This window comes from Ceratotherium simum, chromosome 16 (assembly GCF_057802395.1).
Source record: "Ceratotherium simum simum isolate JZ-2026a chromosome 16, ASM5780239v1, whole genome shotgun sequence".
Taxonomy (NCBI): Eukaryota; Metazoa; Chordata; class Mammalia; order Perissodactyla; family Rhinocerotidae; genus Ceratotherium; species Ceratotherium simum.
This window is the reverse complement of record NC_141915.1, coordinates 15,819,794-15,847,648: the sequence shown is the minus strand read 5'-3', so window position 1 is coordinate 15,847,648 and position 27,855 is coordinate 15,819,794. Positions and strand designations below refer to the sequence as shown.

At 41.3% G+C, this 27,855-nt stretch overlaps 1 protein-coding gene and 1 non-coding gene across 5 annotated transcripts in view; one reads left to right on the top strand and one right to left on the bottom strand.

Moving 5' to 3' along the window:
* Positions 1-27,855, bottom strand: part of SMG6 (SMG6 nonsense mediated mRNA decay factor) — a 208,297-nt gene that overhangs the window by 27,934 nt on the left and 152,508 nt on the right. The gene's annotated exons all lie outside the window — the stretch shown is intronic.
* On the top strand, positions 19,935-20,041 carry LOC147914923 (U6 spliceosomal RNA). Its single transcript, XR_015554829.1, has one exon. It is a non-coding gene; the product is annotated as a U6 spliceosomal RNA (small nuclear RNA).

Sequence of the window (27,855 nt, the reverse complement as noted above, 5' to 3'; positions counted from 1 at the left end):
GTAAAATACAGGCTGCTTGGCTGGCTTCTGAGGTCAATTAGCAATGGGTTAATTATCATCTTTAATGAGCCAAGCCTACAGGATTGGCTACAAGAAACTGAACTCAGACTAAAATGTTTACACAAACTGGAAGCCTCTAGCAATGCACGACTCACCCTCACAGGAGACTGAAGGGTGGGTAGGACAATTCTGTAGTGGCCAAGGGTGGGTCAACCTGAGAAGAGGTCTGCCAAAAAAAGCTGAGACACAGGGAATCCTCCAGAGCTGGGAGGACAGAGGAAATGGTTCATTCACATTCCTAGGGGGAGGGGCTTCTAGGCAGGGAGCAGACTCCAGAGGCAGGAGGGAAGCCGCCGCAAGGATGCACAACCTCTCTGAAGACAGAGGCAGTAGCTTATGATGGAGAGACAGACATTCGCAGCCTATCTGAATAAGAACAAACTGGTATTGAATTGAGAGAGAGGGTCATGTGTCAGAGGGGAGAGAAAGGAAGAACTGAATGACAAAGGGGACCGAGGGAGAAAAGGCATGGGTCTTTGTTCCAGATGCATATCCTGACAACCCCTGGGCATACTGTCCAAGGGGATCAACTCAGTCAGCATTTCACTCTCTCCCTACCCCTGATGCAGCAGGACCTCATTTCTATGCAAGGCAGCTAAGCAAAGGCTTCTCCCTCAGTCACTTTTGATCCAAATGTCCAGACCCAGCCCTCCCTGGTCCTATGGTTGGTCTGTGCTAGCTGAGGGGTCAATGGGTCACAAGATGAAATGCTAACATCACTGGCCAAACCATAGCAGCCACACCATTCCACGTGTCTGGTCCAAAGAGCTGTGTTTTCTTCTTAGTGGAGGCAACGTGGCCCATTACCAATCAGCTGGCAAATCACAGATGCCCGTTCAGAGTGGTATGACAGCCTGCTTGCCCCACCCATATCCACTGTGTGTGCATATGCACGCGCTGGCCTTAAATCTCCTAGAGAGGGGTAGGTGGGAACTGGCAAAGGGTTCAGTGGGAAGACTGGGCTGGGGTGTATGCGTGTGGAGAATAAAACTATTCCAATAGTTTTATTGAAGATTCTAAAAGGTACATGTACTTGGCTACTGAGAGGGAGACTACGTTCACACTTCACACTGGAGGGAGAGTCGGGAGAACAGAGGAGTTGTAGAGCATACACTGGCAGTGAGAATGCAAGTACAGCAGGAAAAACTGGTCCATTCTGAGAAGAGACAAGTCGAAGCAATACAGGGGGTTGGTCAAGAGCCTGGGCTTCATAGTCGGAGAAACCTGAGTTCAAGTCTTAACTGCCACTTCCTAGCTGTGTGTCCTTAGACAAGTTACTTAACATCTCTGAGCCTCTGCTCAAGTTGTTTGTGGGGTTTAAAAGAGAAAATGCCTATCAATGCAATGCAATGCAATGCAAATATTTAGCAAGGTGCCTGAGCCCAGTAAGCGCTCAATAAATGAGTGGCTGTTATTTTTTTTTCTTCCTTGCTGCCTCACTCTGCTCAGAGGTGGGAGGGGCACTCTGCCTAACATCGCTGAGATGTGTGGAAGCCAGACTCAGAGGTAAGGAAGGAAGCATGGGGCTGGCACACAGCCTAGGGCTGAGAGAAGAGGCCCTGGAATGCTCACCTGGCTGTTGAAGCTGCTGAAATGTTTTATTCAGAGCTAAGGTGCTGGATCCAGGCTGCTGGGCAGACCACTTGGTGGAGGGAAGGCCCAGCCTCTCTCCAGCTGTTCCTCTTTCTATTCTCCAAAAAGATTCCTGGACCTAACCATAGGCATGCATTCTACAGGACTTTAGAGACGCCCCAAGGGCCTGGGCTTTAGGACAAGCGTGCCACTAATGCACACATCAGAAGTAAAATCCTGTAGCAAACATCACAATTGCCTTGCCCATCTGGTCGCTTCATACTGGGGTGTGGGTGGTGGCTTTGCCTTTGTTAATAGTATCCTCCTTAAACCAGACCCAGCTGGATCCTTGCTCCACGTCTTTCAATACAAGAGAAATGACGAAAAAATTCCCAATGTGGCATTTTCTATCCACCTGAATTTCCTGAGCTTGGAATTCTCAACAACGCCAGATAGGAGTTTGGGCTCTCCTGGGCAGAGCACAGCATATTCTTCTTGAACTGTTCCCTTATGGAAAGAATTCTCTTCTAGAGCTCTGAGCTCCAGCTGCACAAGCAAGGTGCATTCTCAACAGTGAGTGTGTTGCAGAGAGCAAACTATAGGCAGCAGTAGCTCGGGCTGCAGTCCAATCCGCTTCCCCTGCAGAGTGCTCTGAAAGCAGCCACCCACATTGGCAGAGGTTGGGGCGGATACTGGCACTGCCAACACAAGCCTTTCAGGTCTAGCTGGCTTCAGCTGGTCTGAAACCTGGAACACAGGCGCTGGGGCCCTCACTTACTGAACCAGCAGGGGAGGCTACAAGCTCAGCCCCTGGGGATGAAAGTCCTCCCGTCTGTCTCAGTCTGCAAACATCCACACGCAGTCTGTTTCTACACTGCCAGTTAGTTCTGGGCCAGGAGCACTGTATCTTGGGCTCTAGTCACTCTGAGCCACATTCCTACTTGCTTTCTAGACAGCTAGTGTCAGGAGGCCACCTCTTAGGTTTGTGTTCAGGCTCCTTCACCAAATTTGTTCCCAGTTTTATTTATTTCATGTGTCTGGGGGGAGAGTGCCCTTTCTGAGATATCTGCAACATTCAACACATTTAGTCAACATTCAATTTAACAAATACTTACTAAGTGCCTACTGTGTGCACTAGGTACTGTTCTAGACCCTGAGGATTCAGTAGAGAACAAAGCAAAGTCCCTGCTCCGGGGAGGGGTGTGTCACATTCAGATCAGGTACATCCAAGACTCCCTGTCTCAAGAGAAAAATAAATTCTCCCCCCTCTTCCCACGATTACCTACAGCACTCAGGAGGGCAGAATTCTCATTCCTCTTCCCTCCTTGTAGAGAGACCTGGTACACTGCTCCTTTATCCCTTTTAGGCTGAGGGTCCTGAGGAAGTCAGGAGGGAGAACTCCCTCGGGCTCAGCCTTGCTGTGAGATGAAACCTCAATCTCTCTCAATGCTTTCCATGATCTGTGCAAGCTCTCTACCACCCACCCCTCCCCACAGTATATCACCATTCTCACTTCTTGCTATTATTCTCTAATCCTCAACTCCAGGCCCCAGGCAACCCTGTTTCGATATTCCCCTGCATGCCATTTGCTCCCTCTCACACCTCTGAAATTCTACAGATTGTTCCCCCAACCTATAGTGACTTTACCTTTAGGCAATCAATTCATTCCCTCACCTTCCTTAAGTTTGATAAAAAGTCTTTCTTTTCAAAAAGCCTTTGTCCAGCCTGCTATCCCATTGTCCACAAATTTTTCCTAAGGCCCTACTATGTGACAGGGACTATGCTAGACATCCTGGGCACACAAGAGGGAACAAGGTACATGCAGTCCTTGACTTCACAGGACTTTCGGTCCAGAGAGGGATTCCCTAGTAACCTGATACTAACCTCTTCTAAGTCCACAGTTGCCCTTTATCACCTATGGGCTAGGCCTATACTTCATTCATGTCCGACCTCATTAGCAGCCCTCAACATCTGTGTAACTTATATGCCACAAAGTGAGTTACTGATCATTCAGAGCCACACTAGAACGTCCTCTATATCATCTCCCAGTGATCCAACCCTTTCTTGAAGATTTCAGGTGGAGAGGATTTAAGACTATGGGGAAGCTTTTAAAAGCATCATTACTTAATGTTTAAGAAACATACAAGTAATTTTTATTATTACCTATGTAACAGATTTTTTTTCCTGTTAACGTCCAGTCCACCATGCTCTATGAGAGGTCTGTTATGTTTTGAATCTACAAGAAAGTTTGTTTCCTGCTAGGAAACCCATTCCATTTTTGGACTTTTCTAATTGGTAGAAATGTCTATTCCTTTTAAGCCTAAATCTGCCTCCCAGTGCTTCTAATTCCGTTCTCTGGGGCCACATAAAAAAACTATAATTCTGCTTCTACCTGACTGGCCTCAAATTATTTGAAGTCTGCTGTGTTATACCTTCTCTAGGCTAAACAGTCCCACTTCCTTCAACTGTTCCTCACTTCAACTGTCTCCTCAACATCCTGCTTATTCTTTCACTAAGACTCATGTGTCTCCTAGAGTGAGTGCCCACATGTGATGTGGAAGCAGAGAACAGGGCAGAACATCTCTTCCTTGTTCCATTCTGGATACCTCAATTCTATGAACAGGCCAAAACAGCGTTAGTTTTGTTGTTCACCTTGCACTAATGACACATTGTAAGCTTTTAATCAACAAATCCCCAAACTGTTTTCACATATGTGGCTAAATAATATCTCCCCCCTGAGTGCAAGCCCTCCACTCACTATTCCCTTTTATAACATTCCTTCACTGAGGTCTCCCCATGCTGTAAGAAACTCTATTATTTAGTACCCTGCTGCACACCGCTTGCTATGTGCAGCTAACTTAATGGACAAGGTAGGATTTTACATTTATTCTTATTTGATTTCATTGTGTTAAACTTCTTTCATGGTAGCCTATCATCAAGTTCTCTTTGGATCCTAAATTTGTCATCTGAGAATGTATTCCCTCACAAGTTCATGACATCCATAAATTTGATCTGTTGATTTGTTTATGCTTCTCAATATCTTTCTCCCACTATTCTGTCCTGTTTTCTCTCCTAAAGAAGATTCTTGAGGGTAGGCGTGTGTGTGTGTGTGTGCGCGTGTGTGTGTGTCTGCGTATTTAAAGAAAAATCTATCTGCAGCATCTAATGTACACAATGGGTGCCTGGACAACATGGATGACTGAGCATAGGAGGAGATAGCAGCCTTAAGACTTTAGGACAATTCTAAAGGACATCATGATCATGTAGAGGGTGCCAGCCACACTGTATACTATGTGAATCATGCTCCTCATGTTGTGCAACACAGACACCCTGGACAGACTCAGAGATGATACTTTCTGCTTTGGGTGGTGCTCCCCATGGAGGTTTGGGCTCAATATGGGCTAGGTACGTGCTCTCTTTTGACAGGCCACCTAAAGAGTTTCTAATTTGAAATAAGATACCACAAGAAGCCAAGCTCTGGGCACGGCTCACCTTGCCTTAACTGGAGGCTGTTGCCCCAGGGCAAGGTACCACACACCTCAGCAAGAGGTGATACTTAGGCTCTTCAAAGCACTGATGTCATGCTCTGAGAAAAAATTACAACTATATCTCAAAACAGCAAATTAAAAATATGGTATACAGAAATCCTCTGAGATTAGGGCTGAGGTATGAGGTCACTTTAAGTTGCATTTTCAGGTCCTACACCTAGAGTGCTGAATCTCAAAGGTAGCAATCCCTCATAGTTGGAGACAAGATAAACTTTGTTAACTAAAGCTAACTAACTAAAATCTATCCATAGTTTGAGATAAGGTATAAGTAAGGAAAATGCCTGGTATAGAAGAAACTCAATAAATATTAGTTCCCTTTTCTTCACCTCTGAACACTAAAAAGCATTTTTTAAAACCACCTGCATCAGAATTACATAGTGAGCTTGTTAAAAATGCAGATTGCTGGGCTCCACTTTGGACTAAATGAATTAGTATTTCTGGGGATAGGGCCTTGGAATGTGCACTTTATTTATTTATTTTGGTGAGGAAGATTGGCCCTGAGCTAACATCTGTGCCAATCTTCCTCTATTTTGTATGTGGGACACCGCCACAGCATGGCTTGATGGTGTGTAGGTCTGCGCCTGGGATCTGAACCTGCGAACCCTGGGCCGCCAAAGCTGAGTGTGTGAACTTTAACCACCATGCCACCAGGCCGGCCCTGGAATGTGCACTTTAAACAAGTGTTCCAGGTACTTATGAACACCGAAATTTAAGAATCACTGCTTTAAATGCTGGAAGGATAGGTGAAGGTCACAATTTTAGTCAATTCTTCAAAATGCAAGTCTACGTTAGCTAAGGTGCAAAAATAATACCTTATATATTTTTCATGGCACTTTTAGGATCTAGAAAATCCTCAGCACCCTATGAAGCAGTTACTATTACATTCAGTTAACAATAACAGAGATGAAGAAACTGAAACTCAAGTAAGTTAAATGAGATCTGAAGCCAGATGCAATGACTTCTGAGTCCAATCTTCCTGCCACCTACTAGAGCTGCGTCCTGGGAGAGCACCACTGGGCCTTCTAAGGCATAGAACAAAGCCTGCTATGTGCTTCACTCACCCTTGACAGCTACGAGTAACACTTAGTGAATGGCGGCTACACGCCAGGCACTGTGCCAGATGCTTTACGTGCACCAACTCATCCAATCCCCACAACAAACCCGTGAAGTGGGTAGTGTCATTATCTCAGTTTTACAGATGAGGAAATCAAGGGCACACTGAAGTTAGGTAACTTGCTCAAGGTTATACAGCTAATAAGTAGAGAAGCTGGAATGTGCCTCTGCTCTTAAATCAGTGTTCCAACTGCCCACAGCTCTCAGTGGATCCAGACCATTTACCTGTGCTTTGGGCAGAAACTTTCACAACCCTCAGAAGCGGAAAGATCTGATCTAGTACAGAAATTCAAAGGGGCAGTCTCTCGTTGCTGATTTCATGAAGAAATCCTTCTGGGCAGGGTGCACTTCTCCCGGGCAGCTGACATGCCACAGGTCTGGGGAAAGTAGGGTCTAGAGGAAAGTTCACTTCATGCTCTCCTAACTTGGGCAAGTTACTTAACCTTCTTTGCAAAATGCAGATGATTCTGAAGGTCTTTTTCCATTCTTAAAGGTTTCTATGATTCTGGGCAGTCATCTTGGAAAGGAGGAGAGGAAAGACAGTTCTGCCCCTGACCCTGATCCTGGAGCTCAGCTCTGTCACAGGGGACAGTGCCAAAAGCTGGTCTTGGCCTTTATGGAAGGGCTCACAATTCAGAATCTGAAATAACAGTGAGGGGCTGGAGATAACTCCTGATGGAAAAAGGTGGTATAGGTTCTTCTCATATGATAAGCCACTCCGGAAGACTTGGAGGGTTTTATGGAATCATTAGCACAGAGCTCCCCTCTGGCCACAGAGCAGAGGAAGAAACAGCAGGCCAGTTTATAAAGCTCCAGAGCGGAAAATTTCTGTTGGTGTCCAAACTAAGTTTTTGGCTTTCTGTGAGGTTTGGAAAGACTTATACTGATGTTTTAATCACCTGTTTAGTGTTCTGAAGACTCTTGTCAGCGGCCTCACTGAGCTTGCTCCAGCAGGCAGTGGGGAGCAGCTGGCTCATGCACCGTGCTCTTTTTGTGAGCTGTTTCTTTCCCATGGCCATCTCCGACCACTGGTAGCTCCCTCCAGGTCACTCGGAGGGTACAAGCCAAACCTGTGAATCCCATAGGAGGCTGAGGACAAGCTTTTTGGCTAACTTCTCACCAGATATGAAGCCAGGAAGGGCCCTTTAAGAAAAGCCAAGGTGCAAAGAGGTAAGGAATGGTCTCTGGAGATCAGTCTGCCGGCAACACCTCTATGGCAGCACAGAGGAAACAGGCTTGCCTTCTAGGAGGACCACCACCCAGACATTCTAAAGCCCCTGGGTATTGATCATGAAAGAAGTCCTCACAAGTGAAAAAGAATACTCAACAAACTCAGGACAGGGCATGTTCTAGAAACAAAAACTCATGAGCACGCAAGAAGCCCATTAAGGAGGTTCAGGGTAGGGGCAAGTAGAACAAGTCAGCATTTTACTTCCTCTGCAGCTTTCAATGGTCACAGCTTCTCGGTGCCTGAAATATCCCATTTTACTGGGAAAGCTGTGGTGGAGATGAAGGGGTGACTGATGGTTGCTAGGCATTATGTTATTTCATTTGATTATCACAGTAATCCTGTGAGATAGAAAGAGGAAGAGGAAACTCGAGCTCAGAGGAAACAAACTTCTAGTAAGTGGTGAAGCTGGGATTTAAACCCAGATCTGTCTTACTCCCAAGTCTGTGCTCAGTCCATTATTCTTTGGTAGCCTCTTAGGAAGGTGATGGTATTTTTGGAGAAAGGGACCTACTTCAAGTCCTTTTCACTAAAGGTCACATCCCCCCCCCACCAGCAGCCCAAAGGCTTGCCCCTGGGAAAAAATAAACAGTTCTGATGAATTTGCATTTAGATGAACACAAACCAAATGGGTGCTTGGCTAAGCTAAGGCAAGAACAGAGATACTGAAATTAAAAGTTTCTCAGAGTACCTGCCCTAAGAGGAGTTCTATCATTCCAATTCACTTCACTTCCCTGGACACAGTATGGGCAAGACCTCAGCTGATCAGTTGATGAGCTGAATGAATATGGGAAACTAGCCACCGCTGGATGCCAAGTTAAGATCTATATATGAGTGTCCCCAGAAAGTTCTCTGCGTTACACAGTCTTGAACTCTGGATGTACTGTAAAGAGGAAAGTCCATTAGAGAGCATGTGGACAAGACAAAGTAAATCAAAGCTCTCCCTTTCCACCTGTGAATTCCACAAATTCACCAATTCAAGAAACTTTTACTGTGCAAGCAACAGGATGTGCTGTTCATCTGGCAACTCTTGATCTTGGAGCAAGATATGAAGGAGGAGAAGAGAAAGAACAATAGCTTACTTCTGAGTAGAAAGACCAAGCTTAGGGAGGAGATGCTGATTTCTGACTGAGTTCTCAGAGAGCACTTTCCTGCCACAGAATTTTCTCTTTCCTTCTTTTCTTTGTTCTTTCCAGGGGAAGCTTCTTCAACTGTCCACTCTGTCTGGCTGAGAGTTAACTTCCCTTTGTCTGGCCAGACCACTCCACACATGCCATTGTTCCCTGCCCCGTTATGCCCGAGTTCAAGTAGATAAGCTGCCCACATGGCTTTTAATGGAGGAAGGGAGGGGGGTTTCTCAAGGGAACTCTGCTTACTTAGGGAAAAGAGATTCCTATAGTGGCAAATGGCACATACTGCCCGTCCTCAGTGACCTCAGAGGAATCTATTTACAAAGGCTATAGTTAGAGACGGAAGAGAGAGAAGGAAGAGAAACAGAAGGAGACCATGACCAGAGAGGTCTTTAAGTCTCACAAGAATAACTGTGAGGACAAGGAAAAGGCCATCTTGTCATGAGGGCAAAATTAATCAGACCCATCTGATTATGACAGAGGGAAGGAGGGTGCTGGGATAATGAATGGGGGCAGAAGCTTTCAGACCCATGCATACATGGGGGGGATGTAAGAGAAAAGTGTTCCAAAGCTGATGACAAGGCAGACAGGAAACTTACATGTCCTTGCTGACAGGAAAGAAAGAGTGAAATTCTGGGTCTTCTCTCATCTGCAGGATTTCTAATAGGCGTCTGAAGTTCACCCTCTTCCCAAGGATGTGCTGACAGCTGGGAATACTGCCCTTCAGGTCAGGCAGGGCAGGGATCTAGACCTCTCTAGGAGTTCACAAAGAGGTTCAATAAGGACTCAAACCACGATCCAAAACACAAATGGGAGTGCCATTTCCTGTTGGGTTTCCATGCTATAAAAAAGTGGGGGAGAAACGCCAACTACAAAGTGCTCTGTCTTCTGTGGAAAACGGAGTATGCAATGTATCCGGCTCCAGGTTCTGACTTGTAAATCTAAGTGAGAACTAGTTGCTAGCTGTGAGAGGATTAGAGTGTTAAAGAGACATTCCACCACCCAACCTGCCAGCCTTTCTGCTCACTGTCCGTGGACTTCTAGGGAGCTGATGACAAACTTGTGTTGGGCCTCTCTAAGAAGGGCAGCCTCAGGCTTTGGCAGCTCCTTCAGGACCCCAGTTCACTGTCCTGTGTTCTTAAACAGCTCTGATGGAACAAGCCATCTGTGAGGGTTATTTAGCTTGGAACTGGAAGAGAGTGAGGATGTGGAAAAAATAAACTGAGCAGCCAAAGGATGAGGCCAGAGAGAGACAGAAGGCAGGTGGCATGTTTGTGGGATTATACACCAGGGCTGAGGGTGGGGTGGGACTGCAGAAAGGAATGGTACCGAAAGGAGGCCAGCATTGGAAGTGCTGGAATGCCCAGGACAGCATGATTTTATTTCCAAAGTGGTCCTTTGCTGTTCTCTTTCAAGGGCCCACAAACCCTCACTTGAAAGTTCCCATTATAGGAGAATCCTAGGATAATATAACTTTAAGTACACCTGCCTTGCCTTCTGAAAAACTATCTGAATCCTGCCTAATTTCTTGCTGGGCCTGAATCTAAGCCTAAAATGTCAATCTAACAAGTTTTCTACATTCAAAGCCACAAGATAATAGCAACAGCTGAAAGGGTAGACAATGGAGATGGTGGGGTATCTGAGGGAATCCCTGTCAATTACAGAAAACAGCAACAGAAACTGTAGGATGATCTGGGAAGATATATGGGAATCTAGCGTAGGACTGGATTGTCACTGGTCGTTTCTTTGGAGTCTTCTTAACCGTCCCCTCCACTCACTGTGAAGAACACATATATTGAGAGAGACTTTTATTTTTAAAATCTAGGTATTTTCACTCATTTAATCCTTACTGAAATCTTACGAAGGGACTACTGTCATCCCCATTTTACAGAGAGTAAATTCAAGCCCAGACAAAATAAATAACTTATATGGAGTTTTCTTATGACCAGAACAGAGCATAATGAAGACTATGACTTTTATCTAGATGAGAGAGAGGTATTTTTCTGGCAAAATGGCATTAGAGTTGATGGTATCTCATCCGATCCATTCCTGATCACCAAGTCTATGCAGTATATTCTCACAGGATTTGAAAAAGAGACCAAAAAGCTGCTGTTAGAATATATTTATGATTCTTCACTTAATCTTTCCAAGTCATTAGACTAAGAACAGGCTTAGAGACAGCAAGCCAGTAATTATGAATGCTGCCTACTCTACTTCTGAAGCACATACATAGAAAGACATGCAAACAATTATAAATTACTTTGAAGTATAGTTTCAGTGCTTCATACTGATAAGACAGAAAGAGAGACAAAATTTCTGTACCAGCCTGTACTAGGGAAGCCTACATACAGCCTAAACTTTTTAAAATTGACAACACAGAGTGAAAGTTGTCACTGAATTCTGTTATTTAGGCTAAAGCCACTCTTGCTGCTGACAAAGTAAAAAAGAAGTTCAATGAGAGCATCCCTTCTAGGAAGCACTGAAGATATGGTGGCACCTTGGCTTCAAGCATCAGGCCAAACTGAAGCTGCTTAGCAATGTGTTGTTTAAACACATGGCATATGATACAAACAGACAGACAAACAGTACAAAAGGCTGGATTTTAAAAACAAAAATCTTCCCACCTCGGGTTTCTAGACCCTCTGTTTCCCAGCCCTGTTGCCAGTTTCTGGTGTGTCCTTCAGAGATGTTTAAGCATATGCTGCCACATATGATTCACTATGGGCTCTCCCTGTACCTTTTATAAATATATTTATATAAATGGTGATGCACTTTGCCTTTTTTTTTTTTTTTTAACTTAACAGCATGTCTTAAGAGATCATCAACATCATTTATGAAGCACATTTCATACCAAATGTTAGAGATCATCAACAATAAGGTTCTGGAACAGATCCAGAAAACCTAATGTGTTGATTGCAACAGAATTTCTCTGTCTTAGGAGGACTGAAAGACCTAGCAAAGGCAGCAAAGAAAAGCAGATAGGAGAAAAACCCTGTTCATCAGTCAAGTCCATCAGCCATCATCAAGTCCAACAGGCCTGGGAGTGGTCAGCAACCACAGACCTCTCAACCAGGCAGGGTCTCAAATGACAAAAGGCTGGGCAAGAGGGACTATATTTACATGTCAAAAAAGAATGTGAAAAGTATATGTGGGTGCTCCCGTCTGTGTGCTGCCCAGAAAGAGCTCCCACACCAGGGCAACTGACACCAGGGCAACTGACGGTCAGGAGGGTCTTCAACAAATGTGAAGGCCAGAAACAAACATTGCAACATTGTTCTACTGTGAAAATTAAACCGTGTTAATTCCATCTCTATGTGTAACCCAAGTGTTAAAGCAAGAGGCGCCTTGTACATCTGAAGGTTTAGGCATTGTCTGCAAGTGCCAGTCTCCCTGCCAGGGACCATATGCTACCACGGAACAGAAAGTAGAATATTTGAGGTATTTCAGGCTGATCTTGCTGCCTGAGGTTCTACTGTGTAACAGTACCCTAATTCCAGGGGGCAGGGTGTAACTCTTTGCTTCCCAGACTGTACTTCCCAAAACATTTTAAGGTATTCCACTGAATTCATTCAATAAATATTTATTAAGCACCTGCTATGTGTGGCAGGCTTTATTCAATATACTAGGAACACAGCAGTCAATAAAACAATGTTCCTGCTGTCATGGAGCTTAACTTTCTTCTGGGACTGAGAAACAAATAAGCAAATAAATAGAGGGCAAGGAGTGGGAAGTACTATGAAAAAATAAGGTAGGGTAAGAGGGACAGAGAGTAACAGGGTGGGGGAGAGTATTGCTATTTTATGTAAGAAGGACAGGGAAAGGCTCCTGGATAAAGTGCCATTTGATCAGACTAAAGGGGTGAACTGCAAAGCAGAGAAGACTTTAGAGAGGGCTTCTTGGGTAGGTAACTGGAGCCAGGGAGCCCCTTCTCTCCTAGAAGGGCTTGCCAGCTATGTAGTGTGAAGGAAGGAGAAGAGGCTCTGCTAGCCCAGCCGGGTGAGAGGAGAGGCCTCTGAGAGTTTATGCAGCTTGCACGCCCTCTGTGCAGTTGCTGGATAGTTTCCACTACAGATGCGAGTTTTATGTTGAATTTTAAGTTGACCACAAATATTTAACTTCCCTGGACCACAAATGCAGTATCTTCTTTGTGGTTTAGCTGGCACCAAGCACATATTTACGAATCTCTATATGTCTGCCTGTTATTTAAATTTCTTATAGAAGTGCCAAGGTTGTTAGTTGTGATTTATTCCCTTCCACTCCATATTAGTGGGTCTGAACGCTGATCAGGCCTAATTCTTGGAGAAAGGAGATATCTTTACAATTGAAGCTTATGGTATTCCTAGTTAAATTTCCTACTACTGCTTTCCTCTTCAAAAAATATCACTAAAGGGTCTGTTCCAAGTTCTTATATTTGAATTACAATGTAAAAATTAAAAATTTCTGTGTTTTTTCCACTAGGGAATAAAGTATAAAACTTAGTAAATCTACATACTATAGCTACATTAAAAGCAAAACAAATAAACAAAAAAAGCCAGGTGCAATGAGCCCCAAACTTCTAAATGTGTACTCTTATTTATTTACTAATTCCTGAGAATTATAACCAACACTAGAGTTACAAAGAATATAGGAAACAGTCCCTGCTCCCCAGCTGGGTCTTCAATAAGCTAGCTTGAAAAAGGGTTCTGGCCCCACAAGGCACAAACTTCTGGGTCATCCATAACCTCAGGGTCAGTTTTTCTTATCCAGCTGGCAAGAGAGCCATGTGGCATTTTTATCAAATAAAGGCATACAGGTAGATCATCTGAAACTCATGAGTTTCAAAACAACCACTCCTACCCCATTCTGGCTGTCTGTCATTGTCTTCCTCTTTCTCAATGCAGCTTACTGAGCCTTGGGGCTATGGTTCTACTCATATTTAGGTGGAGGAGATACCAAGCTGCAGTGTTGAGACCGAACACAGAAAGACTTAAGGGGCATCTACATGAATCACTGGATTGTTCCTTCCTGAGTTTTACAGGAGAGTAGCAGAGTTACTTGTTATGAAGTAACAAGTCACACACATATAAATCCATGCAAGCACATTTTAGGAACAACACTCACCTTAATAAAATGAACAATGACTTTCAAAGTATTCAACTTGGAAGGCTAGAAACTAATTTTTAAAACATTAGCACTGACTTGTAATTGGAATGGCTTTAAGTACATGCTTCTAGCTATTTTGTCCACCCTTCCAGTTTTCCACTGAAATGACTGGGGAAAAGAGTTAAGAAAGCATATATCAGTACCAGGCAACCACACACCAGAAACTATGAGGAATTTTCTGCAAGACAAACTGCAGATGGGACTGGAATGAGGAAAAGGACAACTGATGTTCAACTTTTGCCTGCTTGATAAGCATGGAGAAGAGACCTTAGCAGCAGTACCCCACCAATGCCTTTATCTTGGAGCAACTAAGACAAGTGCCAAGGTGAGCTGTGGTACGCTTGGAAGGGCACAAGTGGATCCCACCAGGGTGTCAGAAGAAACTTAGCAGTTGCTGGCTTACAGTTGGTGCAGGTGGCCACATGAGGCAGAAGAAAGACTAAGCTGAGGCTGGCATCCAAAAGTGGCAAAAACCCTAGAATAAGAACACTAAGTTGAGAAACTTGGTCTACTACAGCAAACAGAGGATTTAGCTCCTTGCCATGACTATCTCTAGCTATAGTTTCCTTTCTACACTCCTCTAGGAGAGTTTAACACCAGCAGTGTAAATCATGTTTCTCTTTTCCCTTTACCTGCACCTGAAAATCTTAACAGAGACTCAACTAAGCTCTCAATATGAACAAGTATAGACTGCCCGATATACTGTTATACATTCAAAGAGCCGTAAGAAACATATCAACCACATACAAAGTATGGCGCATGCTCAGATCTTAATTCAGATGAACCCATTGAGAAACGGCATTTTTGAGATAATTTGGAGAATTTGAAAATGGACTATATGATATTACAAATTATTAACTTTGATATGTATAATAATGTTATGAAGATTATGCTAGAGAAAAAAGCCTTACAAATTAGAGATATCTCTGTAGTATTTTCAGTATGATGAATGGGATTTGATTTAAAACCTTCAAGAACAAAAATTTGGGAGGAGGACAAGGAGAATGATTGAAAAAAAATATTGGCAAAATGTTGATAACTGTTCAAGCTACACAGTGATTCATTATATTATTCTCTACTTTTTCTTGTATGTTTGAAAATTTCAACAGTAAAAAGTAAAAAACAAAAAATCAACAAAAAACAAAACCTAAGAATAAAAATAGATAAATTGTATTAAAAAACAAATGGCAAAAAGCAAAAAGAGTACAAGGTATTTAATTCTATATAAGTGATGTTAATAGGATTCTGAAACAGTCAAAAATTATTCTTCAAAAAAATGATACACGATGTACAGACAGTGTAAAAATATTTAATGATAACAGGATTGACAGTGTATAATGGTTAATCTGAACACTACAGCACGGGTTTGAATTACTGGATGTGTGACCTTAGGTAAAGTGCTTAATCTTTCTGGGTCTCAATTTCTTTATCTGTAAAATGGGGGTAATAACAGTACTTACCCCAGGTAGGGTTGTTGTGAAGATTAAATACTGGCACATTGTAAGCCTTTAATAAATAGCTACTATTATCTAAAATCTCACTGATATCTATAAAAACAAAGAAATTGGAGGAGTGGTGAGAGAAGGAGGAAGTAGGAAGTCCCACATTTATGCATGGGAGGTGCGGCAGAAACTGCTAGCTGTTTCCCATTATCTGTTCTCTTTCTCTTCTTCTGTAAGAACTTTAATTTTTTAGCTGTGCAAATGGCTGCCTAGAATAAAAATATTTCCCAGTCTACACTGCAGCTAGGTTTGGCCATGTGACTCAGTTCTGGCCAATAGAATGTAGGCAAAAGTGTGCATGAACTCCCAGGATAGGTCCTTAAAGGTAGAGGTGTCTTTAAAAAAAAATTTTTTTTTTAATACAGATTTTATTTATTTATTTATTTATTTTCCCCCCAAAGCCCCAGTAGATAGTTGTATGTCACAGCTGCACATCCTTCTAGTTGCTGTATGTGGGACACTGCCTCAGCGTAGCCGGAGAAGCGGTGCGTCGGTGCGCGCCCGGGATCTGAACCGGGGCTGCCAGCAGCGGAGCACGCGCACCCAACCGCTAAGCCACGGGGCCGGCCCTAAAAATTTTTTAAAAATTGCATTCCTTCTTTAACTGTTTCTACTGCCCACAGGCTTGTATGCAGATGAAATGGCTGGCTTTCCAATAGCCATCTTAGACTTTGAGGGGTCCTTGGAAATGAAAGACATGTACAGCAGAGCAACAGAACAGGAAGAACTTCAGTCCATGACACCACGAAGTGCCAAACTAGAAAACCTTTGGACTTCTTCCATTTGGGAGGGAAATCTATTTCTATCTTATTTAAGTTATTGTTATTTTGGGATTTTCTGTTTCTTGTAGCTGAACATAATCCTAACTAAAATGAGAGACTGTTCTATCCTGTTTAATTCTTCTATCTGATAAGCAGAGAAAAATATTTTATTTTAAAAATTAAAGACAAATGAGTAGAATTAAAATGCAAAGAGTATAGAGGTGGTGGTTGCACAACATTGTGAAAGTTCTAAATGCCACTGAATCGTTCACTTTAAATGGTTAATTTTATACGTTATATGAATTTCACCTCAATAAAAATTTTTTTAAAAATGCAATGTGTAAATACAGTTTAGAAGAGACACATCTAAAACAATGAGATTTAATTAAAAGGTGGTGGGGGGGGAATAGGCAAAAAAACACCAAAACAAAACAAAAAAACCGAAGTGTGATTCAATACAAGAATGAATTGAAATGAACATAACAGAAAGCAAAAACCTTCGAAATACAAGAAGAAACTGACAAAAACACAATTGTAGTGGCAGACTAATACCACTTTCACTTTTTAACATAACAAGCAGGTAAAAATAATACAGACAACTAGAATAGTATAATTAATAATGATGATTCAATAGCTATATGTTGAATTTTGTATGCTACAAAAATACATTCTTCTCAAAATCCACAAAACTTTTTAAAAAAAGGGTTAAGTATTAGGTCATAGAAATTTTTTAAAAGTATCCCAAAGTAGGGCCGGCTCCGTGGCTTAGCGGTTAAGTGCGCGCGCTCTGATGCTGGCGGCCCGGGTTCGGATCCCGGGCGCGCCCCGAGGCACCACATCTCCGTCCAACCCGAGGCCGAGTCCCGCGTACAGCAACTAGAAGGATGTGAACCTACGACATACAACTATCTACTGGGGCTTTGGGGGGAAAAAATGAATAAATAAAATCTTTAAAAAAAAAAAAAAAAGTATCCCAAAGTAGAGATTAATAACAAAAGTGTAAGAAATCCCTTTAAGAAAACAAAACTCTCCCAAATAACTTTAGAATGAAAGAGAAAAAAATCAAAATGGATTAGAATGTGGCCAAAGTATTAGTAATGGCATATTGAAAGCCATAAAGCTTTTAAGCAAACTAATCAAAAACAAATGAACACAGAAGATTCAACAGAATTAGAAGAACAAAACAAGTCTAAGAAAAATAAAAGAAAATAAAGATAAAAATAAAAATTAAAAAATTATAAGACAAATATAAGAGCTAGTTTTTGAAAACTAAAAAATGTATATTGCTAACTAATTTAAGAAAGAAATCAGAGAATATACAAATAAAATTAGGAATGGAAAGTGGACATAATAATATATCCTTAATTTTTAGTTATTTAAGAGATTAAAAAATGTGAAGGTTTTAGAGAAATGAATGATTTTCTGGATAATATAACAAAATTAACAGAAGAAGTGATGGAGATGTTCCATACTATGATTGTGGTGGTGTTTACACTACTGTATATTTTTGTCAAAACTCAACCAATTGAACACTTAACATTGGTGAATTATTTATTATATGTGTTTGTTATATCTCAATAATTCTGCCAAAAAATTTGACACAAGAACTAAAAACCAGAGAAGACCAATAATACAGGAAGAAATAGAAAAAGGAGGCGTCAAAGTTTTTCTTTCCGAAACTACTATTGGCTGAGATGCCTTTATAGGTAAGTTCCTTCAGTCATTCACGTATCCAGTCAATAAATATTTATTAGTGGTACGAGGAGGAGGTCTATTCTCCAAAAACTGTTCTAAGCACTGGGGATTAATACAGTAAATAAAAACAAAGTTTTTACATTATAGTGGGGGACAATAAATAAGCAAAGCAAAAACAAAAACCAACTGTCAGGTGATGGTAAGTGCTAAGAAGAAAAATAAAGTCCAGAAAGGGGACAGAGGGTACCTGGGGTAGAGTGGTCATTTCTATAGATCAGGAGTAAAGAACTGTCTGATAAGATTGACTCCTGAATAGGGATCTGAAGGGCATTAAAGAGTAAACTGTGCAGTGGAGTAATAGTGAATGTGGCAGAAGAGAAGTGCAAATGCCCAGAGTCATGAGCTGTTTGGCATGACTAAAGAATGAGTAGGCCAGTTTGGCCAGTGAAGAATAAGTGCAGAGGAAGAGTGGTAGGGGATGAGGTCAGAAAGGAAGTAAGCTCTGCTCAGGGCTTGATATTTTTTTCTGAGTGAGACAGGAATCCTCTGGAGGGGCTTGGAGCAATGGTGTCAAGTAATCCAATTTATATCTTAGATGACTCTGGCTGCTGTGCTGAGACTAGATTGAAGCGGGGCAAAGATCATCACAAGCCTACTGTAACAGTCGAAGCAAGAGCAAGTAACGTACTGGACTAGGGTGGTGATAGTGGAAATGGGTAAATGGCTGGATTCTGTATATATTTCAAAGGTAGAGTGACAGGACTGCTGAGAGACTGAAGGCAGAGTATGAGAGAAAGAGTCAAGAATGACTCTGCAAGTAATATACACTTTCCAGGTCACAGAAAGAGAGAGGCTGCTTCCCATTTGTTTTTATAAAGTCAGCACACTCTAATACTCAAATATCCAAAGAAAAAATAGCAAAGACAGAAAAGAGCAGCTAGGCCCACTATGAAAATGGATGTAAATATCCTAAGCAAAATAACAGCAAATCAAATTTAGCAGTTTATTAAAATACTGAGTCCAAATAGGGTTTATCTCAGTAAGAAAAGGTCAAGTTTAGAAAATATATTAACACATCATATAAATAAAAAAAAGAAATAACTGATTATTTTATTTTATTTTATTTTATTTTATTTTTTTTAAAGATTTTACTTATTTATTTTTTCCCCCCAAAGCCCCAGTAGATAGTTGTGTGTCATAGCTGCACATCCTTCTAGTTGCTGTATGTGGGACGCGGCCTCAGCATGGCCGGAGAAGCAGCGCGTCGGTGCGAGCCCGGGATCCGAACCCGGGTCGCCAGCAGTGGAGCGCGCTCACCCAACCACCAAGCCACAGGGCCGGCCTAACTGATTATTTTAATAGATGAAACTTCAGCAAACTTTCTGAGTAAAGACTCAGTAAATTAAAAATAGAAAGACACTTCCTTAATATGCTAAGTACTATGTCTTTTAAAACAAAAGAAACATTGTGCAAATGTTAAAATACTAAAGTATACCTATTAAAATAAAAAACAAGAAAATAATTCTGACTATCAACATATTATTTAACATTTCTAAAAGTTGCAGTCAAGGCAATGAGGTAGAAATCAGAAAATAAGACTGAAAAAGAGATAATATTGTTATTATTTGAGGTGAATATACTTTGAAAATCCAAAGTTATCAGCTAAAAAAAATAAAATTAATAAGAGTTTGATGTGATGGCCGGATATAAATAAGTTAGCTTTTCCCAAGTACTATTTAGAAGGTGTAATGGAAAAATATCCCATTCATTATAGCAAAAAAATTAAGGAAAAAAATGTGAGAGATAAAAAAAGAACTGATATGCAGAGAATTCTTTGTTCTAACAGGAAAATCTTATAACAATGTCAAAATTTTTTCAAAGAAATTTTTTGTGTGTGTGTGAGGACGATTAGCCCTGAGCTAACATCTGCTATCAATCCTCCTCTTTTTGCTGAGGAAGATTGGCCCTGAGCTAACATCCACACCCATCTTCCTCTACTTTATACGGGGGATGCCTGCCACAGCATGGCTTGACAAGCGGTGCGTCGGTGTGCACCCAGGATCCGAACCCGTGAACCCCGGGCCACCAAAGTGGAGTGCATGCACTTAACTGCTACGCCACCAGGCCAGCCCTTCAAAGAAATTTTTAAAGTGAGTGCAATTCCAATCAAAATACCATAAGGAGTGCTTGCTTCAGCAGCACATATACTAAAATTGGAACAATACAGAGAAGATTAGCGTGGTCCCTGCTCAAGGATGACACGCAAATTCATGAAGCACCCCGTATTTTTTACTGTATATTTGAAAGTTGCTAAGAGAGTAGATCTTAAAAGTTCTCATCACAAGAAAAAAAATTTGTAACTATGTGTGGTGATGAATGTTAATTAGACCTATTGTGATCATTTTGCAATATATACATACATCGAATCATTATATTATAACACCTGAAACCAATATGTTATATGTCAATTATACCTCAATTTAAAACATACCATGAGAATTTTTTTGGGGGAGAGAGGGAGTTAAAGGGACTTAAAATTATTCTGAAGTTTGCATAAAGTACAAGTAGGTGAGAAAAGTCACAGATATATTGCAATACAATAAAGGGGTACGTGTAAACTCACATCACTGGTATTAAAACATTATAAAGCTACAGTAACTAAAACAGTAAAATTATGTTCCAAGAATAGACAAACATAAAAAAATTAAAAGCCCAGAAACAGAGGCTAGTATGCATCTGTATCTATCTATACTAGATTCTAGTATAGTGTACACATATATCTAGTATATGATAAAGTTAGCTTTTAGTTAAATAGGGGCAGAATAAATTATTCAATAAATAATGCTAAGACCATTTGTAAACTATTTCGAAAAAATTAAGTTAAATCTTTACCTCAGGGCCGGCCCCGTGGCTTAGCGGTTAAGTGCGCGTGCTCTGCTGCTGGTGGCCTGGGTTCGGATCCCGGGCGCGCACTGACGCACCGCTTCTCCGGCCATGCTGAGGCCGCATCCCATATACAGCAACTAGAAGGATGTGCAGCTATGACATGCAACTATCTACTGGGGCTTTGGGGGCAAAATAAATAAATAAATAAAATCTTTAAAAAAAAAAAAAAATCTTTACCTCATCTCATTCAGCAAAATAAATACCAGATAAAAGTTTTAATAAGGGGCCAGCCCGGTGGCATAGTGGTTAAGTTTGCGTGCTCTGCTTTGGTGGCCCGGGGTTTGCAGGTTCGAATCCAAGGTGCGGACGAACCTGGGATTTGATGAACATGCTGCTCATCAAACCATGCTGTGGAGGCGTCCTGCATACAAAATAGAGGAAGATGGGCACAGATGTTAGCTCAGGGCCAATCTTCCTCAGCAAAAAGAGGAAGATTGGCAACAGGCGTTAGCTTAGGTCCAATCTTCCTACCAAAAAAAAAAAAAAGTTTTAATAATAATATTTGTCGGGGCCGGCCTGGTGGCTTAGCGGTTAAGTGCGCGCGCTCCGCTACTGGCGGCCCAGGTTCGGATCCTGGGCGCGCACCAATGCACCGCTTCTCCGGCCATGCTGAGGCCGTGTCCCACGTACAGCAACTAGAAGGATGTGCAACTATGAAATACAACTATCTACTAGGGCTTTGGGGAAAAAAAGGAGGAGGATTGGCAATAGATGTTAGCTCAGAGCGGGTCTTCCTCAGCAAAAAGAGGAGGATTAGCATGGATGTTAGCTCAGGGCTGATCTTCCTCACAAAAAAAAAAAATATATATATATATTTGTCAAAAAGTAAAATAATGAGAAAATGATTATTCATCTGATTTGATGTTAGGAAGACTTTTCTAAGCATAAAAACAAATTTCATAAAGGGAAAATGGAAAGATTCAACTACACAAAATTTTAAATCTCTGCATTTCAGAAAATTCTGTAGATAATGGAGGGTAAGTGACAACTGTACAAAATATTTTCAACATAAATGATTGAAAAAGGGTTACAACTCTTGCTAGAAAGGCCTTTTCAAAAAATAATAAGTGAAAAATATTTCAATAAAAAATGGGCAAAGAACAGGAGAAGGTAATTCACTAAGATATACAAATGTCAATGCTCAAAAGTGCCTGAGAATTCCTCTTTTAAACATTTTCAAAATCAGTTTATTAGTTATAGTGGTAGTTCTCATTATTTCAAAAACTCATTTTATTATTGACCTTAAAAAGGAATAACAACTTGCTCTCTGTATTTATTGTTCACTGGAAAATATATTTACTGTTCTTGACCCCAAGTGTTGTTCTGGCTATTTAAAAAAAAAAAAAAATCAAAGCTAGCCTTAAAGTCTAAAGATTTGCCATCCTTAAGGATATTCAAAAGAACGTGTCATGGATCCAAAAAGCAGAGGTCCCAAAACTCTAAGTCATAGAAACAGCGCTAACACAAATGTGTACAAATTCCTAAGTTAGCCAGTGCAGGAATTCTGCTTCCAGTATGACCAAGTAAGTTCCTAGACAAAATATTAGTAAAGACATAAAGGACCTGAATAACACTATCAATCACTTTAACCTAACAGATATTTATAAAATGCTACACCCAACCACTACATTCTTTTCCAGTACATACAGTCTGTTCTTCAAGATAGACATGTGGTAAGCCATATCTCAATACATTTAAAAGGACTGAAATAATGCAGAATATGCTCCCTCATCACAATGGAATTAAATCAGGAATCTATAACAATAAGATATCCAAATATCCCAAATATGTGGAAATTAAACACACTTCTAAATAATCCATACGTCACTAGAAATCCTACAGATATCAAAATGATAGTAAGGAATTATTATGAACAACAAGCTTTTTTGTGTCAACAAAGTTGGACAACTTAGACAAAATGAACAAATTCCTAAAAGTTACAGTTTATCCACATAGATACAAGATAAAACAGAAAATATGAATAACTACACATATTAAATAAATTGAATTCATTATCAAAAAGTTTCCCACAGAAACCCTAGGCCAAGATGGTTTTACCAGTAAATTCTATCAAATATATAAGGAAGACTTAATACCAATATTACACAAACTCTTTCAGAAAAATGGAGGAGGACGTTACACTTCCCAAGTCATTTAACGAGGTATGGCATTAGAGGCCATACCTCTAATGCCAAAACCTGACAAGATATAACAACAACAACAAAATTATAAACGTCTCTCATGAACGCAGATGCAAAGATCCTTACCAAAATACTAGCAAATCCAATACAGCAAATAGGGTTTATTCAAGCAATGCAAGGTTAACATTTAAAAATCAATCAGTGGGGGGCCGTGCCTGTGGTGTAGCGGTTAAGTGCGCATGCTCCACTGCTGGTGGCATGGGTTCGGATCCTAAGTGTGCACCGAAGCATCGCTTGTCAAGCCATGCTGTGGCGGTGTCCCATATAAAGTGGAGGAAGATGGGCACGGATGTTAGCTCCGGGCCAGTCTTCCTCAGCAAAAAGGGGAGGATTGGCATGGATGTTAGCTCAGGGCTGATCTTCCTCACACACACACACACAATAAATAAATAAATAAACATTAAAAAAAAAATCAATCAGTGACTCTTAAAACTTAACAATTAGAAAACAAACAACCTGGGCCGGCTCTGTGGCTTAGCGGTTAAGTGCGCGCGCTCTGATGCTGGCGGCCCGGGTTCGGATCCCGGGCGCGCCCCGAGGCACCACTTCTCCGTCCAACGCGAGGCCGAGTCCCACGTACAGCAACTAGAAGGATGTGAACCTATGACATACAACTATCTACTGCGGCTTTGGGGGGAAAAAAATGAATAAATAAAATCTTTTAAAAAAAAAAAAAAAAAGAAAAGAAAACAAACAACCCAATTAAACAATGGGCAAAAGACCAGAACAGATACCTCACTGAACTAGACATACAGATGGCAAATAAGCACATGAAAAGATGCTCAATATCATAAGTCATTAAGGAATTACAAATTAAAACAACAATGAGATACCACTATATACCTATTAGAATGGCTAAAATCCAAAACACAGACAACACCAAATGCTAGTGAGAATGTGAAGCAACAGGAACTTTCATTTACTGCTAGTAAGAATGCAAAATGGTACAGCCACTTTGAAGGCAGCTTGGCACTTTCTTACAAAGCTAAACATAGTCTTACCATATGATCTAGCAATTGCAGTTATTGATATTTACCCAAATGCATTGAAAACTTATGTCCACGCAAAAATCTGCACACAAATGTTTATAGAAGCTTTATTCATAATTGCTAAAACTTGGAAGCAACCAAGATGTCCTTCAATAGGTGAATGGATAAACAAACTGTGTACATCCATTCAACGGAACATTATTCAGCAATAAAAAGCAATGGGCTGTCAAGCCACAAAAATAACCCTAAATGCATACTGCTAAGTGAAAGAAGCCAATCTGAAATGCTACCTACCATATGATTCCAACTATATGACATTCTGGAAAAGGCAAAATTACAGAGATAGTGATAAGATCAGTGGTTGCAAGGGGCTAGAGAAGATGAGAGACTGATGAATAGGTGGAGCACAAGGTATTTTTAGTGAAACAATTCTGTATGATACTGTAATAATACACGTCATTATACATTTGTCAAAACCAACAGAACTACACAACACAAAAAGAGAACACTGATGTAAACGATGGACTTCAGTTAATAATAATGTATCAATATTCACTCATCAGTTGTAACAAATATACCACCTAGGGCAAGAAATTAATAATAGGGAAAACTGGGCCGGCCCTGTGGCTTAGTGGTTAAGTGCGCACGCTCCGCTACTGGTGGCCCGGGTTCGGATCCCGGGCGCGCACCAATGCACTGCTTCTCTGGCCATGCTGAGGCTGCATCCCACATACAGCAACTAGAAGGATGTGCAACTATGACATACAACTATCTACTGGGGCTTTGGGGGAAAAAAAAAAGGAGGAGGATTGGCAATAGATGTTAGCTCAGAGCCAGTCTTCCTCAGCAAAAAGAGGAGGATTAGCATGGATGTTAGCTCAGGGCCGATCTTCCTCACAAAAAAAAAAATAAATAAATAAAACTGTTTAAAAAAGAAAAATAATAGGGAAAACTGTGGAGGGACAGGGGGAGGGGAGAGAGCATGACTTCGGTTTTTTAGCTCTCATAAAGTGACAACCATAAAAGAAAAACATGATAAATTAGATTTCATCAAAATTAAAAACTTCTGCTCACCAAGGTAATGTTAAGAAAATAAACAGGCAAGCCATGGACTGAGTGAAAATATTCACAAAACATATATGTGACAAAGTACTTGTATCCAGAATACATAGAGAAATCTTATAAGTCAATAACAAGAAGACAACTCAATTAAAGAAAATGGGCAAAAGATCTGAACAGACCCTTCACAAAGAAGATTTACAAATGGCCAGTAAGAACATGAAAAAGGGGCTGGCCCCATGGCTTAGTGGTTAAGTGCGCGTGCTCCGATACTGGCGGCCTGGGTTCGGATCCGGGCGCGCACCGACGCACCGCTTCTCCGGCCATGCTGAGGCCGTGTCCCACGTACAGCAACTAGAAGGATGTGCAACTACGACATACACCTATCTACTGGGGCTTTGGGGGAAAAAAAAAAAGAGGAGGATTGGCAATAGATGTTAGCTCAGAGCCGGTCTTCCTCAGCAAAAAGAGGAGGATTAGCATGGATGTTAGCTCAGGGCTGATCTTCCTCACAACAACAACAAAAAAAAGAACATGAAAAAGTATGCAACTTGCATATTAGTCATTAGGCAAATGCAAATTAAAACCAAAATGATATATCACACCTCAACCCCCAACCAATGAGGATGTGGAGCAACTGGAACTCTCATACATTATTAGAGTGTAATATGGTGCAGTCACCTTTGGAAAAAAGTTAGCAGTCTCCGATAAAAAACATACGTCTACCCTATGACTCAGCAGTTCCAATCTGAGGCACCAAGCCAGAAGAAAACACATGTCCACAAAAAGAACTGTGTACAAGTATTCATACCAACTTTATTCATAATAGCTCCAAACTGGAAATAGCCTAGATGTCCATCAACCCATCAACTGGAAGATAGAGAAACCGTGACATAATAAAATGGAACACTACTCAGCAATAAAAAAGAATAAACTGCTGATAAATGTAACACAGAGGAATCTCAAGGGTACAGTTAATATTTGTCCATTTCATTTCATTTCATTGCTGGCATTTCTCAAAAGAAAAAGCCATAAACAAATACTGAACTCTAGGTTAATGATATATATGCATGTATATATTTATCAGATATAATTTATCATTAATACAGTCAATGTATTAATGACTGAGATCAAAAAGAAACTGATGATGGATGGAGACAGAGATGGAAAGATACATGATAAAGCAAGTATAGTAAAATGAAAAAGAATCTAGATGAGGATAAGTGAGCTCACTGTAAAATTCTTTCAACTTTGCAGTATAATAAAACACTGGAAATCAATTATATCACTAAAAAATAAAAAGACAATGTACATTTGGATGCAGTGGACATGGCTATTTGGATTAAAAAAAGAAAATCTGTCTTTATCCTTGTTGCCTTTACTAAACGGCTGTCTCACTAGCTATTAAGAAAAACATGGTAAGTGTCAGAATGCTGGTTTTGCCACCTAAAAGAAGTCTTCAGCTGCTTGTGTCATAACATTGGCTCTTATATAAATCCCCAAATTCTAAAGGCTAAATGTTGAAAATGTAGAGGCAGTTTCAATACCCAGGAGGCAGGACTGGGAAGTGAGATAAAAATTCGGCTCTAGCACTGGGTAGGGAGGGGGCAATGGCTAAGCTAAGTTAGAAGCAGCTGGTCACTTAGAGCCTCTCAAGATCCAGCAGTTCTGTGTCTGGATGTCAGCCCCACATACTGGCTTAAAACCTCAAGAAACTAGAAGATCTCACCAGTGGGATCAGCCAGAGCAGCTGAAAGATGTCCCTGTAAACAATAAATGTTTATCTGGGCAGATAACCTGGCAGATAGCTGCGTCCTGATCTTAGGCAACTTGAAACCCCACAACGGGAGGCTGAGCACAGAGGAACCCTTTGCCTTTACCACACGGGTAAGAAGGCAGAGATGGAAGGTGGTCCTGGCTCCTATACAAGAGAGGTGGCAGAAAGCCACTCTGCAAATGCCAGCTTCTTCTCTTCTGGGAGATGGCCAGATTCCCTTAAACACAGAGGGTGGGGACAGAGAAGTCAAGTCAACCAACACTAAACAATGCCACCGCATAAAGCTGGCTGTTATACCACAGCCCTGAAGGTATGAGGAGCTCTGGCGCGTTTGGCTGCTGCCACAGGAACCACACTGGCTGAGGGCTTCCCCAGACCTGGGTGGGAGGCTCATCTTTGACTCTGGCCACACACAGGCTCAGTCGCCACCTCAGTCAGCGGCAAACAGCTGCTGAGAAGGGAGGGGCAGACCCAGGGATGCTGTGCTCTACAAGCAAAATCTGCCACTTTAGGAGACTCCAGACAAGATTCATAAGAGCAATATGGCTTAAACCCCATGGAGGTACCAGGGGAAAGGGCTGTACAAAGGAAAGAGGCAGCTGGAAGAAAGGAACAGAGGTGTGTTGATGGCACAGAGACTCCTTTCATTGACAACTGTCTTTGTAAACAATTTTACTACTAGTTCTGAAAACCCCATTCCCTAATTGAGGGATTAAATCTTGGCACTGGTTATTCCTCCCCTCTATATGCCTCTGCCCACACTCCTCTTGGAGGGGAGAGACAGAGAAGTGGAACTCACAGTTTGCCTAAAGGGAAAGTTCAGCTCTCATTCAGCAGACTATGGCTGAGTTCTCTTCTAGGGAAGAGAACAGAGACAGTTTAACAATGGTTCTTTGCTCTGAAATAGTACCAAAGTTAAGACCAGCAGAACAATAAGGGTGTGGATCTGGGATGGAGCCTAAAGGAGGAGTGTAGGAGTATGTGTGTTCATCTGTTTTTCTGGTTTTTTTGTGGGGGAGAGGGGGAATGCCAATCCATTCTTTTGACTTCATTTACACTTATAGCTACTTTATAATCATTTCCTGAAAACATAGTAGGAAGAGAGTGGTATTTGCTGACCCCACCCTCCATC